Here is a 16,410-nt window from a genome sequence, read left to right as displayed (position 1 = left end):
AGTTGATTTTTGAGGGACATAGCCTGACTAGTGTAGTCCTCCTTTTTGGTACAGTTCCTTCGTATCCGAAGGAACTGTCCTTTGGGTATGTTGTTCAGCCAAGGACGATGGTGGCAACTATCCAATTCGATAAAACTATTAACGTCTACCTTTTTAAAAAAGTTTTAGTCATTAAAACTTGGTCCTGAATAAAAACATTCAGATCCAAAAAGTCGATACTATTATTACTCACATTCTGTGTGAGAGAAATTCCCCACTCATTATCATTAAGGTAAGTGAAAAACTCTAAAAGGGTCTTTTCCGGCCCCTTCCAAATGATAAAAATATTGTCAATATATCTTATAGAGGACCAAGTTTGCGCCAAAGTTATGTCCCCCAAAGACGAAAGTACGTTCCCAGAAGGACATGAATAAATTCGCGTAACTTGGCGCAAACTTGGTCCCCATTGCTGTACCTTTGATTTGCATAAAGAACTCCTCCTCAAACCAAAAATAGTTGTTCTGCAAAATCATGCGTATTCCCTCTAAAATAAACAACTTTTGGGGGTCTCCATATGCCTCAGCAGCCTCAAGATAAAATTCGACGGCTTTACATCCTACATCGTGTTGGATGATTGTATAGAGGCTAGATACATCGCACGTTGCAAGTAAATAATCATCCTGCCAACTAAAGTCTTTTAAGATATTCAATAGACTCATAGAGTCTTGTAAAAATGCTGGAGTCTTTTTAACCAGAGGTTGTAGGTGATAATCAATATATTGGGATAATGCAGATAAAACTGAGTCTATTCCAGAGACAATGGGGCGCCCTGGGGGGTTGGTTACGTCCTTGTGAATTTTGGGAAGTATATATATAACAGGAACTCTCGGATATTCAGGGAGTAGGAAGGAAAATTCTTTCTTATCTAAAATATTTTCTTCCAAACCTTTCTCCAAGAATATTTTTAGATTATTTTTAATTCCTTCTAAAGGATCTTTCTTGAGTTTTACATATGTGGTACTGTCATTTAATTGTCTATATATTTCCCGTATATACCAACTTTTGTCAAGGACGACTACTCCTCCCCCCTTATCTGCTGGTTTGACAACTATAGATATATCCTTTTTGATTGAATCTATAGCTTTTCTCTCTTGAAAAGAGATGTTCTGTTCAAACTTAGTAAGGGGCTTTATATTGTGTATGTCTGCCAAACAAGAGTTTTCAAAAGCCTTAATATTGTCCGTTTTAAGAAAGGTGGGAAAAAAATCTGACTTTTTCTTTAGATCAGTGTGGATAATTCCCAAATTTCCACTTACTGGAGCTGAATTAACCCCTGATTCTGGTATAATAGGATCTTGTCTATTAAAACATTTTTTTAAACACAATTTCCTGGTATAACGGTTGAGGTCAAGAAATACTTCAAATTTATTAGCTGGACAGCTGGGTACAAACTTAAAACTCTTCGATAGAATCCCTTCTTCTACTTTGGAAAGGACTCTATTGGATAGATTAAAAATTCTTATCTCACATCCCTCTGCCTCCTTTTTCCCGGCATAATCTCTCCTTCCTCTCCCTCCTCTCTTTCCTCTTCTGATTTTCTGGTCCTTTTCCTTGGGGTTTCTTTTATCTGGGTTTTTCTCCCCATTCTGTTCCCTAAAAAAACATCCTCCCTAGGTTCTGTTCTAAGGGCCTCAAACCGATTCTTAAGGGGTATATATGGAGAGTTATCCCTAAATGGACTTCTCCTCCTATTAAGAGAGGTCTTTCTTTCTCTGAACCTGTTCCATCTCTGAGGAAGTGGCGCAGGTCCAGGGAGATCGGATCTCAATCTTTCCGTTTGGGAGGTCATCCTAGGTTTCAAAGATGTATTCTCCCGAAAGTAGGGTTTATGATTGTAGGGCCTACGAGTATCCTCAATTGGAGATTGAGGAACCCCTTTCCCGAATCTGTAATTATTATGAGACCTAGAGTACTGATGAGTATCACTATTTCGATATTGATACTCATCAGTACTCTAGGTCTCATAATAATTACAGATTCGGGAAAGGGGTTCCTCAATCTCCAATTGAGGATACTCGTAGGCCCTACAATCATAAACCCTACTTTCGGGAGAATACATCTTTGAAACCTAGGATGACCTCCCAAACGGAAAGATTGAGATCCGATCTCCCTGGACCTGCGCCACTTCCTCAGAGATGGAACAGGTTCAGAGAAAGAAAGACCTCTCTTAATAGGAGGAGAAGTCCATTTAGGGATAACTCTCCATATATACCCCTTAAGAATCGGTTTGAGGCCCTTAGAACAGAACCTAGGGAGGATGTTTTTTTAGGGAACAGAATGGGGAGAAAAACCCCGATAAAAGAAACCCCAAGGAAAAGGACCAGAAAATCAGAAGAGGAAAGAGAGGAGGGAGAGGAAGGAGAGATTATGCCGGGAAAAAGGAGGCAGAGGGATGTGAGATAAGAATTTTTAATCTATCCAATAGAGTCCTTTCCAAAGTAGAAGAAGGGATTCTATCGAAGAGTTTTAAGTTTGTACCCAGCTGTCCAGCTAATAAATTTGAAGTATTTCTTGACCTCAACCGTTATACCAGGAAATTGTGTTTAAAAATTTTTTTTAATAGACAAGATCCTTTTATACCAGAATCAGGGATTAATTCAGCTCCAGTAAGTGGAAATTTGGGAATTATCCACACTGATCTAAAGAAAAAGTCAGATTTTTTTCCCACCTTTCTTAAAACGGACAATATTAAGGCTTTTGAAAACTCTTGTGAGAATGTGAGTAATAATAGTATCGACTTTTTGGATCTGAATGTTTTTATTCAGGACCAAGTTTTAATGACTAAAACTTTTTTTAAAAAGGTAGACGTTAATAGTTTTATCGAATTGGATAGTTGCCACCATCGTCCTTGGCTGAACAACATACCCAAAGGACAGTTCCTTCGGATACGAAGGAACTGTACCAAAAAGGAGGACTACACTAGTCAGGCTATGTCCCTCAAAAATCAACTAATACAAAAAGGGTATGAAAGTGAAGACTTACAAGAAAAAATAGATCAAGTCGGGGATATGGACAGGTCTCCCCTGTTACAATACAAAAGAAAAAATGATTTAGGTGAACAAAAACAGATCCCCTTTATTTGTAATTTTTCTAGCAATATAGGTGCCATTAAGAAAATTATCAATAAAAACTGGCACATTTTACAACATGAGGAGGCTATTAAACAATATGTAGGCAATAAGCCTAAATTTATATTTAGGGGTGCAAGAAACCTTAAACAAATGGTAACTTCCAGTTTTATTAAAACTGAAGTACCGAGAAACTTTTTAAGTGACTGGACACAAGAACAAAAAGGTTTTTTCTACTGTGGGTCGTGCAGAGCCTGCTGCAACACCCTAAGATTGAATAACAAGAAAGTAGAAAAATTCCACTCTGCAGTGACTAAAAAATAATATCATATCAAAACTTTAATTACTTGTCACTCTACCTACGTAATCTATCTCTTACAATGCAGTTGTGGATATCAATATGTGGGGAAAACGTCCCGCCAACTTAAAATAAGGCTTAGTGAACATCTGAGAAATATTCAAAAAGGGTTTCCAAACCATAGTGTATCGAGACACTTTTTACAACACCATGGCTCGGATCCCAAGTTTCTCAGCTTTTTTGCTATTGAAAAAGTAGTAGGGCACTGGAGAGGTGGGGACATATCTAAAGCCCTTAGCTTAAAAGAATCCAAGTGGATTTTTGAGTTGCGCTCCTTGGCCCCAAAAGGTCTCAATATTGATTTTGAGATCAATAAGCTGCTATAATTAATGTTACCGGAGATAGTCTATTCGTGAGAATATTATTATTATAATATATATTTTTTCTATGGTCCTTTTTAGTACTTTTTATCGATTTTATCTACTTTTGATAATTTTATTATTAATATCTATTTTATTCTATATTTTTTCTGGTCTTGTCGGTTGGGATCAAGTTATTACTGGACAGCTGTGATGTTATTTTAGTTATCCTTGCATAGGAATTTTATTTTGGGTCTATTTAACATTTTGTGATCTATGCACTCTAAAATAATGCAGTTTATTTATTATCTGTACTAATGAGCCATATAATGAGTTGCATTTATATTTATATTTTTATATTGGATGAAGTAATTAATACATATATATTCTTTCATTTTTGTGTTTCCTTTTATTTGTATGCAATATGTGCCCTTCGAGTGAATTTATTCAAAAGAGGACTGTTTTGCCCACTCCTAAGATGGCCACCTTGCCCTCAAATTGAAAATGAATATCCCTATACACCTAAGAGAGTGAAGAGAACGTTTTCCGCCTCCTTATCATGAAACCGGAAGTTTCGGTATTCAGATGCGCCACCGGAAGTGACGCGACGGACGGACTCCATTTTCGGATACGTCACCGGAAGTGACGAAACGGAACACCGAGAGGATTTCGGATAACCCTTTTTTCGTAGTCACACATGATTTTACCATATCATGGAAGCTGACTATGATGGGGGGAGGATATATTCATTGTTTATTTTGTGTTTTTGCTGATGTATGTCGAGTATTGGATTTACTAATGTGCCCTTCCGAACCGGATGTGGAGCCATATTGGAGGTGGCAGACCACATCCGGTCCGGACCATATAAGGGTAATTATGTATACAAGTGTTGTTAATTCAATAATCAAGTATGTAATGCTTCCCCCTATATAAACTGAGGTATATCCATTGTAATTTAGAAGAGCACCTGAGGAAGACCACAAACAGTTGGTTGAAACGCGTTGTGTGTGCAATATTGCTTTTTATTACTTATCTTTTAACTACTTGTTAAAATAAACTACTTATCCTGATACTCCTGGCTCTTGGCTCCTGGCTCCTGACTCCTGACTCCAAACTTGATGATCATTGAGACCTAAGGGGAACCGGCCTGAGGATTCAAGGAAATATGCATGTCCCATTTAAGTGACATGAAAGCTGTATAAGTCCTGAGCCTACTTCCAAACGGCTCAAAAAAGTGTGAGTGATTCCATCTCAAAATTTCCCTTTACAGTATATATATTATACAGGTTGCGCTATGTCCTTCTTTGTATTTATATTTTTTGTATAGGGATCTTCCATTTGTCAAATCTTATCATTGTGTACTAAGGAGGAGATACCTATTTGCTATACTTCAGGTAATCACTCCTGTTTGGTGTGTGTGTGCGCTTTAACTTTTTTGGTTGTACATGTTTCTTTAAGTATACATAGTGGTGATATACTTGGTTTCGGCTGCACCATCCACCGTTTTGATCCTTTAGCGCCACTTCTATATTATTTCCTATTACCAATACCTCTAAGCCCGTCCAGAACTGCTGGTCCGGCTCGTTGGGCGCATAAACATTAATGATATGCACTTTCGTAGTATATAGGGTGCCCCCTATGTAAATGAATCTCCCCTCCGGGTCGGCTTGGATGGTAGTTATTTGTAGTGGGCAATTTTTATGGATGAGGATCGCCACCCCTGATCGTTTGCGTAGTGTGCGTGCCTCGTGTACCGTCGTGTAGGTTCTGTCAGTTAGTCTGGTGGGTGCCGACCTGGGGAGGTGTGTCTCCTGTAACAGTGCAATATCTATTTTTTTGTTCTTTATATCCCTCGCTAGTAATCTTCGTTTGTTTGGGAAGTTTAGTCCCTTGACCTTAAGTGATAGTACCTTAAGAGCCATGAGGAAGTGTATGCAGTGTTGCTGGTGTTACAAGATCTCTGGTTGCACGTACTACCTTCTTGATACCGTTGTTCGCGCTGTATGTGGGGACGAATCCAGGCAGAGAACCAGGATTGGAGATCAGTGCTTATCGTAGAGAATAAGAAAAAAATAAGTTGAGTAACAAGATATGTTAACTATAAACATAAAAAATAAACATAAGGTAACAATCTGGTCTTCACCTGTGCCAGATTAAAGTGGGGGTGATCACCCCTCCCGAGTGGTGGGGAAATGTTCACCTCTCGGGGTTGGGGATTTCCCTGCACATTTCCACTATGGTGTTATACGCAACCAGCGTCTATATATAACATACATTCTGGGCTGTCTCAGTTGGACAATACTGACCCTGCGTCTATCCCTATTTGGTCCGCTCGCCATCTGCACCCTTTGTGCTTCCCTTCAATGCCCCCACTAGGTTTTGCCACGTTATACTTTGTGTTTTGTTGTGTCCCTGTGTTCTGTCCTAGTTATTATTCCCATAGGTGTGCTACCATAGGACAATCCCCTGCCCCCTCTAAACCTTTGGTGCTGGGGTGGGGTCCAGGAGAGTTATGGGCGGTCCCACCAGGGGTTTGTGGCCGACTCATTGGGTCCGGGCTGTGTGTTCCCTATTCTGCTGAAGTTGAGTGCCTTTTTCCTGCCTTTGCAATGTTATATTTTTATTTCCTTTTGTGTAGTCATTGGGGACTATTGTAATTTTTTTTTGTTTCTTCTAAACTCCTCCCCCCCGCCGTTTACCAGCTGTGCCCCTCGGCCCTCTTAGGCGCACTGTAAGGTTTGGACATTCCTTGTGTCTTGTCCATGCTAGTTAAGTGCAGTTGCTGCATGTTGTCTCAGGAGATCCGTCAGCGGCCTCCACTCCCGCCGTCTCTGAAGCGTGCTCGGTGCCAGATCCTGGAAGAGGGAGATGGGCTTGCCCCTGTAGGTAAGTTCGTGGTTCCTGTTGTACCTCAGGATTGCCTCCTTAGTGGTGTAGTGGAGAAAGCAGATTATTATATCTCTGGGCACCGCTGTGTCTGTTCGCCGGGCACGCAGAGCCCTGTGTGCCCGGTCCATTGCCCATTGGGCTTTTGGTATTTCTGGCAGCAGATCGCTGAAGTAGGCCTCCATGAGTGGTGTGAGAGGGCCTTCGTTCGGTGTTTCTGACCAACCTCTAATGCGTAGGTTGTTACGCCTGGTGCGGTTGGAGAGATCTTCCACCTGCATTTCCAGTGCAATAAGGTGGTGGTCTAAGGAGGTGGCGTGCTGTATTACTGAATTATGTGCTTGTACCATCACCTCCATCCGTTGCTCCAGCTCTGAGGTGCGTACACCTAGGGCCTGTATTTCGGCCTTGATGTCTTGCCTTGATGTCTTGCGAGCTGCGGGTGATTTTGTCTGCTAGATATGTCTTGACTTCCGCCAGCTTTTGTAGAATCTGTGCGGTATTGCCGCTGAGCGTTTCTGGCTGTCCCCCGTCCGTATCAGTGGACGGAAATTGCGAGCCTCGTGTGCCCGTCCGGCTGCCATCTTTATGACGCATTACTCTCTACAAAGTTGTTTGCCTTCCCAGACTCACTTCTCACTGCTGTCTCTTTTGTACCTAAGATTTTATGTGGCTACTGCGGCTCCTATTCTTGTGCTCTCCTAACTTACCTGCAGTGTTCTAGTTACTATACCCAATGGTTTAAACATCTAGGAACAATCTCAATACCATGGTCCTGACTAGCATGTACCATAATGTTTTTGTTTACAATGTTAGACCTGTGTCACTGTAATTTTGTAGCAAACTTGGTCCTCTCTCCATTCGGTTTATTACTTGCCCGTAACCCCCTCGTTCGTTTTTTGCATGGAGACCCCATGCTGGGGTCTGTGTATAAAGGGTTGTGTTTGGCACAATAAAAAACAGTTGTTCTTCTAGAACTGTGTGTCGTCCAGTAACTAGGGAGGGCTAGAGCTATTCACTTTGCAGCACCTTGTTCCAGAGTTTCAGTTACCACGGATCCAGTGAGAAAAGTCCTTGTCAGGACTAGAGCTCCGCTACAAATTTCTTAGGATTATACCGTCTACTCGTGCATAGATCACACTTGTTGTTTAAACTAAACACTCACATCTCATAATGGCAATTTGCATAGCTTGTTTATACACTGTTTATTTTCACTGTTTATTTGTGACCGTCCACTGACATATTCCGCAAGACCATGTTATATTTAAAAAATAAAAAAGAGGCCGAGATACCGATTAGTGTATTGTGCATAACCATTGAATTATTGCTGTGTATACAACATACTGTACTTTTCCATGCCTCAACAAAATAAAGAATTAAAAAAAAAAAAAAGATTAGAATGGCTTCTATGGTGATTGCTCATGTTTTGCTCTATATACATAATCTACAACGTTCTTGGTAATTGCTCTACTTTAAGTACATTGCACATTATTCCATTTATTCTTGGTTCCAGAACATACATTGTAATAATTCCCTCAACTCTTGTTTAACATTGAGTCTTTCCCCTACTTTTGTAAAGCCAATTGCAGCCATAAATGTAGTCACAGGAAACACCACATAAAATATTAGATAAAAGCAATATTTGATGAGTCCTGAGAAACTCCAGGGAGAGGAGTCTGATTCCCCAGGAATCCATGGTGTATCTATTCGTGAAATAATGAAGGCATGGGCTTCATCAAATGGCAAATATGGAAGCCAGTGGATTGGATGATGTTGAAAAACTGAAATCGAAATTCTTCAGCTAGGAATAATATAAAATACAGCTGGGTTCTCTGTTTTTTTCTTCTCTGCAAATGCTACCACTTCAAGGGTGATGAATCCAGTGAATCTTCCCCTGAAGGCTCAGACTCAGGCTCCATAAACAGTAAAGACAACTGGGAAATGTAAAAGTTTAGGAAATACTTCATTTCCATGATATGGCTGCTTATCGTCAAGAATCAGTTTGGATGACTGACTGTGGTTGGGACTGCACTTTAAGAACTGGTCAGATGTTGCTGGCACTTAGATTACTCCTTCATTTCTTAGGAAGAAATTGGATCTGGACAAACTCCTTGGACTTTTCAAACACATCTTAGAGACTTGCTGCTTCTTTCAAAACCTGTTTGCCTGAAACTAAAGACACTATCTCATCTTGCAAGCCATTAACAAACAAACAAGAATATTAATGGTCTCATGGTTTGCCAATTGCTCAGCGGCGTATTTTGGCATCCATAAATTAATTCAACTTGGTAAGTGTGACTGACCGCCTGGCACCCCAACCGAGTACCTCCATCAATCGCTACTTCCTAGACCTGCGAGTACCATAAGCACTGCACTGGAGCACCATAACCACCTTAAACCCCATGAACCGCCGAAGCTTGGTTGGGGTCTCGCCGTCCTCCACCCACCCTGGACCCAAGACCAGGATCCAGCTTCCAATGGGTAGGCCTCTCCTAGTCCAGAGAGCGTAGCAGGAACAGCTCTTATAAGAGCTAGTGATTATACTCAGGGGAGTATTGTGATATAGCAATCCCCAGAGTGTATGTAGTTCTCCAATCCCCCAAACATGAGCCAAGACTTCATGAAGGGGTAAAATGAATCTGTTTAATGGAAGCCACAGTTGGCCTTTTATGCAAGTTTCCCAACAAGGGTGACACCCAGGTGGACCTTGCTGGGCACAGGGACACAAAGTGAATAAACCAATAAAAACAGAGTCATACAGCGAGACACTCCCATACACAAACAATAGAATCCCTACTCTGTGCTTGGGAGATAATTGAATCAGGAACTGTACTGATCTAACCCAATTATCTCCAAGCACAGAAAAACATACAATTCTATGAAACCCCAAAAAGTACCTTAAAAACACATCCCTGGGTAGCAATGATCTGGGTGAACAACATATGCAAAAATCACCCAGATCAGAGCAGGGGTTCAGGAATTCCCTGGAAGTCTCTTTTTGACCGACCGCACGCTTGGCTTCATGCCCAAAATAGTTCCAGAGAATTAGGCTGTGCGGCTGGTCTATTTCAAACAGTCGAAGTAACGTTCAAATGGTTGAACGGAGCTGTTTGTGCACAGAGTTAGTGAGTGTATCTGGTTCGGTAGATTATTTCTACCGAATGGCGCTCCGTTCGTGCAATTTGTGTTGAACCTAACTGGAGGTGGAAGTCCCAGTGGTGTTTGTGCCGTCGAGTGTCTGATTTTAGTTCCATGCTCTCTTCGACAAAACACCGCTGGATGTGTTCGACAAGATGGCCACCACCACGTGTTCGACTATACGAACGGGGACCACCCAGCCGTTTGTCAATTTGGCTGTGGTTAACTACCAGCCTGGGAGGCACATAGGCTACACACTCAACTTGCGTGTGGTACGACTGTTCGGTTGTTTGTTCAGTAAACGAACACCATAAGCACAATCTATTCGGTAGCCCCATATACTCAACCGTAGAGGGGAAAAGACATGAACAACGCCTTTTCACAGTCTTGAAGCCAGGTCTAATACATGGGCCATAGTCCTGGGGCAAGAGGCTGGCAAACAGGCCCCTCCAAAAACTCGTGGCAAACTCACAGGCAAAGGGGAGTTTGTCACAGTACGAATTCCAGTAAAGAGGCTAGAGACTGGTATGGCCCAGCGATGGTCTCTTATCTCCTGCAGAGAGCCATTGAAGAAACCTCTGATCCCGAGTTGAAAGGAATTTCAGTTTATGTTGCTTAAGATTGCACAATTTATACAGGTGATGTCTGTGACCAACTACATGACTTGAACGGTGACAAGGCCATTTTAATACTGGTCCCTGTGAGGCTTGGTGGCAAAAGAACAAATGTTGTATACTTTGAATTTGTAAAGAGTATCCTAAGTCTTGACTCTTGAGTATTCTGTTGGAATTATTGGTGGCAAACCCAAGCAATCCTATTACTTCGTAGGGTTTCAAGATGACAGTTTGATTTACATGGATCCTCATTACTGCCAATCTTTTGTAGATGTCAGAATAATAGATTTCCCCCTTTGAAACATTCCATTGCCCTTCCCCTAAGAAGATGTCCTTTAAGAAGATGGATCCAAGTTGCACAATCAGATTTTATTGAAGGAACACCAAGGACTTCAAGAAAGTCACAAAAGAATTTACAACGGTACGGAAATCTGCAACCAGGCCGAATTATCCTTTATTTTCCTTTGTAAATGGCCATGCTTGGGACTTTGATCTTGTCTGCTCTCCTGTCTACGAACAAAATTATCTTTTCACAGACAACAAAAATAAAATATTAAATAGATTTAATATGCTCTGAAGACTTTTCTTGCACAAAGACCTGGCAGTTGCCCACTGCACATTTGTCCTAACTACAAAATAATACTAAACTTTCTTTATTTTATTTTTTATTTAATGTTTTAAGGTTTTTAATGCATTCATTGGGCCTTTTAAACGTGATGTTTGAGATTTGTTAAGTTGTTGGAATAATAGCAATGTACTAACTATCAATCTCCACTCCTACATTCAGCGTGGGCTGAGGGGACTTTAAATGACCAAGCACAAGCTTCATTGTGACATGTAAACCGCATTCATTAGGCTGTTTGCATTCAAAAGTTTTGTAAAAGTTGTGCAACACACAAATGCAACACACAAAGTAAAGTTGTTGTAGTTTGGTTTAAAAAAAAAAAAGGCATTTCTAATTAATGCTATTTAATATTTTGAGTACCAGAGAGCTATGAAGCATTTTTTTCTTTCCCTATGAAAAAAAAAACACCACTTTTTTTTATTTATTTATAATTTTTGATTACTTGATCCGATGTCCTAGTTGTATTATTGCATACATGATGGTTTACAAATATTTAAGAAAAGGGAATCAGGGACACACAGAACAAACGCTGTGCAGATCAAAATGTTTGCAAAATACAGATTACAGAACAGCACACATACAGAAACACAGGTTTATATTTTATAAGTCTACTTGAAATCACCTCTCTTAGCAAACAAATATGGGAATTCAGTTACACCTTATTGCCATGTTGTGACTATGTTTGTTTGTTTGCGGAAATAGGTGATTTTAAATTGCCTTGTAAAATTTAAGGCTGTATTTTTGTGCACGCGCTGTTCCTTAATCTATATTTTATTAGACATATTTAACAACTTTTTTTTTTCTCTTGTCCACTTTCTAGTGTGGATCGTGTTCAGTGTTTGTTTCTGGATGGAGATCACACAGAAAGCATTGAGCGCTGGGGTCATTGTTTTGACTGCACACTGTGAAGCATCTCATTCCATTCCCAGAACCAGGGACAACTTGTCTTTTCTATTCATTTTTGTGTTTTTGTCTCCAGACACTATTCTTTCTCCTCCTACTATTCCCCTTGAATAATCTTCTCCTCTATTCTTTTAACTCTCCTTCCAAGTCCCAGCATTACTCCCAAAGACACGACACAGTCACACATCCTTCTTTTGCTCATTTTCTCCCATAACCTTCTCTAAATTGTAGCTCTTCTTTTTTTTTTTTTTATAATTCTTTATTTTTCCATCTTGGCAGACACAGTGATACATCATCCACATTTTTGCTTGTGCAAAAGCCAGAGAGCACGTTATACATTTGAACAGTGGTTAGATAGCTAATCAAAGACATTGCATGGACATTATGTGCGATTTCTTCATCACTGTCCACCAAGGAGTTTTTTTATTTTGTATAAGAACAATCAACTAACAAAAACTAAGAAAGTTTGGTTCAGGTGCTTGAAACCTTATAGTAAGTTGTCGCTGGCCCCAGAGACGGGGTAGAGGGAAGAGATAGGAGACAGAAGGACAGCGTAGGGAGTGGTGTGAGTGGAAGGCTTCCGATGACATCAGTGAAGATTAGTGTCCCGTTCTATTGCTCTAGGCTTAATTGACCCGCTGTCAGGTGCTATTGCAGGGGTGGTGTCCTTCCCATGGTTTCATCGGGATGGGGATACGGATTTGCTGCCTAGCTTTTCTGCCGGCTGATTCTCTTTCGGTTGGGATGTTGCGAGAGCATTATAGGGTGTGTTTTGTTGTCACCCTCCCCGTCTGAGCAAAGTCCTGGTGTTGCATGGAGCCGATCAAACTCAGTGAAGCAAAGAAAAAGAGGAAAGGTTGTCTCAGTAGTTTCCTGCAGAGTAGCAGAGTGTGGTGAGTTGTGCAGGGGAGAGGGAAATTGTAGCTCTTCTGACCTCTCTCAATGTTGTTTTTCTTTGTGTTGCTTTCTCATGAATCCCCCACCAGTGGTCAAGTATTTGGAAAACAGTTGTGTAAACTTACCAAAACCCCACCATCCTCCCACCCAAGAAAATAATTAAAAATAATGGATAATGCTGTTATGTACGGGTCTAAGCAGGGTCCACAAGCTTTCTAAATTTAAAATAGTTTTGTGTCAGGACAAGCAGATTGTGCTATTGCTCTAGTCCTTTAAACACATAGATGTGTTAAACATTTCCACACCCCTGGACTATAGAGGACAGGGGGAGAAAACTAGGTGGGCACTGCAAGAGAAGTGGGGCAGTCAAAGCAAGAATTAACAGAAGAGTAGCACTGGAAGAGAACACTGGGGGTCACAGCTAAAGAAGAGAGGATCAATGGAAGTGATCATTGACAGAAGGGTAGCTATATATAGATGAATGCAGTCCTTCATCCATTACACAACAATGCATCCGGCTCTGCTGTTAGGGTTGCAGTATGTGTATAGTGGAGGCAGTGTGTGTGTAATGATATTTTGGGGCGCTTTATTTGGCACTGCACAAGCTCCTACTTAGTACTTTGCCAGGGACAGGGCCGGTGCAAGGATTTATGCCGCCGTAGGCAAAGATCCATTTTGGATTTCCATTTGCTCAGACATCTATGCAATAAACACAAAAAAATTTTAATAAGATATGTCAGCCTAAATTTTGCAATTCAATTTTCCCTTTTCTACAGTTTGGTGTTTAATGAATAAACCCTGTCAGGGGCGGATCCAGAACCTAAGCTCGGGAGGGGCACTGGTAGATTATTTAAAGAAACAATACAGGCACAATAAATGCTACAGCTTTCTGTAGTGGTTATGGTTCCATGGATGCCATGGTGCCCTCACAGGGTAAGTAGTCAAACTGTTTAAGGACAGTTTGACAAATTACCTTGGGTCTGCCAAGATAGGGGCTGTGGTAGGGAATAGGAGCAGTGGTGTGTGTGTGAGAGGGGCGCAATGTGTGTGTGGTGTGTACTGTGTGTGAGGGGAGCAGCGTGTGTATGCTGGTGCATTGTGTGGGATTGGTGCATTGTCTGTGTGAGGGGTGCAGAGTGTATATGTAGGCAGTGTGTGCATGGGGGTGCAGTGTGTGTGTTTTGGGGGACAGTGTGTGAGGGGTGCAGTGTGTGTGTGTGAGGGAGAGGTGTGTGTGTATTGGGGGACAGTGTGTGTGTTGGGGCAGTGTGTGTGTATTGGGACAGTGTCTGTGTGAGGGGTGAAGTGTGTGTGTATTGGGGCAGTGTCTGTGATTGGTGCAATGTGTGCATTGGGTGGCAGTGTGTGTGTGTGAGGGGTGCAGTGTGTGTGTGATGAGTGCAGTGTGTGCATTTGGGGGCAGTGTGTGTGTGAGGGGTGCAGTGTCTGTGATGGGTGCAATGTGTGCATTGGGTGGCAGTATGTGTGTGTGAGGGGTGCAGTGTGTGTGTATTGCGGCAGTGTGTGTGTGATGAGTGCTGTGTGTGCATTTGGGGGAGGTGTATGTGTGTGAGGGGGCAGTGTGTGTGTGAGGGGGCAGTGTATGTGTAGTGGGGGTAGTGTGTGTATTGGGGGAAGTGTGTGTGTGAGGGGAGGCAGTGTGTTTGTGTGTGGAGTTATTGTAGGTCGTGGGGGTAGTGGGGCCAATTAATAAATATATGTGTTGTAAGTGTTCCTTTAATGAAACAGTTTGAACTATGCTTTAATTATTCAAAGTGAGATTTGCTGGGAATTCAAAATGGGTTCATACTGAGTTTCAAATTCAAAATGGCCAAATTGGAAAAAAGCAATTCTCCAATTCCGCGTTGTTTCAATTTTGGCTATTTTGACCTTATATACGAAATTTACTTTGTACTCCTGACATTACTATGTGATGTCATGACATGAGCAGATCATATAGGTGGAGCATTGTGATGTCACACCATGGGCCGATTGTACGGGGCACCACTTTTTATTATCTGAAAATATACTTCTCTCCCACACAACACTAGTCTTGCCATGGCTAGTCCTGCCTGGCTTCCGACTCCATGACTGATTAATTAAAATTTGCCAATTTGAGCCAGTCAGCTTCTCCTCATAGAGATGAATTGAATCAATGCATCTCTATGAGGAAAGTTCAATGTCTCCATGCAGAGGGTGGAAACACTGAACGGCAGTGATGCACACTGTACAGCACGGACACAGGAAGCACTTCTAGTTGCCCTCTGAGTGAATACCACTAGAGGTTTTACTTGCTATAGACACCATAACCACTACATTAAGCTGAGTGCTCCTCTTCTGCCGGTCACTTGTAGTGTGTAACGTAGTGTGGCTGAGCTGCAGCACCTCTCTACAGCCCAGCTTCCAGTTCTGGTGCATGCCAAAAACTGTGGATGGTCGGGGATCACATGACATCCCTGCTGCCTGTATATCACACAGTGCTGCTCTTGTAATGGCTCCTTAGTGATTGGGGCTGGGCTCCAGGAATGGGACTCCACAGAGAAGGGCAAAATGCTCCCCAGGTACCTGGTTGCACAGGGCTGAGATTTAAGTATGCAATTGTGACACATGTATGACTGTTTCTGTATGTCTGTCTTTGCACAAGTGTATGTCTGTGTCATTATGTCTTTGTATTACTGTATGTCTGTGCCTCTACAACTGTGTCTGTTTGATTGTGTTGTATTTTATGGCAATGTGTCTGTATATCTTTGTGACTGTGTGCCTGAATAACTGTGTCTGTGTGCCTGTATGGTTGTGTGCCTGTATGTTTGAGTATTTGTTCATGTATATTTAAAGAAGGGCAAGCTAATGAGTTTCTCTAAACTTTTGTTCATTCTCAGAATTCTCATATCCTTTGCTTTTGTTGCAATGCATTAACTTGGTTCTCCCCAAATTAAAAGGGTAATCCAGATGTGGACCCCATGCTCACTAAGCCTTTGTCCTTTAGAGTTATCATATCCTTTGTTTTTTATGCATGTATTTTTGCCCGTTTTTCAATGTCTCTATGACTGTGGAGAAAGATCCACACAAAGGGGCTTCAGGCGCATCGCTACATCATGCAGTGTTCCCTCTCCCCCCCCCCCTAATTGTAATTGAAGTGGGGAGCACTGTGTCTCCCTTCAGAAGCTGCAGCTTCACTGCACTGTCACTGTGTTCCAACCTTTCCCCACGTACAGCTAGAGGGGGCACTGTGCTGGGAGGACTTCCTGCTGGGTCACAGTGCAGGGGAGAAACAGGGAGAGTATGCTCAGCTCTGCACAGAGGCATCCAGGCAGCTGCTGATAAGTGTGAGTCAGTGTGTGTGGTTCAGTCTGTGTGTGTGTGTGTGTGTGCGCGTGTATGGGTCAGTCTGTGTAGGGTGGGTCAGTCTGTTTGTGTGTGGGGCTCAGTCTGTGTGTGTGGGGGGGTCTGTGGGTTCAGTCTGTGTGTATGGTGGTCAGTTTGTGTGTGTGTGTCTGTGTGTGGGCTCAGTCTGTGTGTGTATGGGTGTGTGGGGGGGTCAGTCAGTGTGTGTGGGGGTCAGTCTGTCTGTGGGTGTGTGGTT

The 16,410-nt window shown here is 41.9% G+C and overlaps 1 pseudogene; it reads left to right on the top strand.

Moving 5' to 3' along the window:
* The first annotated feature begins 8,398 nt into the window (after positions 1 to 8,398).
* Positions 8,399 to 10,563, top strand: LOC134574772 (cysteine protease ATG4C-like; annotated as a pseudogene).
* Positions 10,564 to 16,410: the final 5,847 nt, after the last annotated feature.

Source organism: Pelobates fuscus, chromosome 10 (assembly GCF_036172605.1).
Source record: "Pelobates fuscus isolate aPelFus1 chromosome 10, aPelFus1.pri, whole genome shotgun sequence".
Classification (NCBI taxonomy): domain Eukaryota; kingdom Metazoa; phylum Chordata; class Amphibia; order Anura; family Pelobatidae; genus Pelobates; species Pelobates fuscus.
This window is presented reverse-complemented; position numbering and strand designations above follow the sequence as displayed.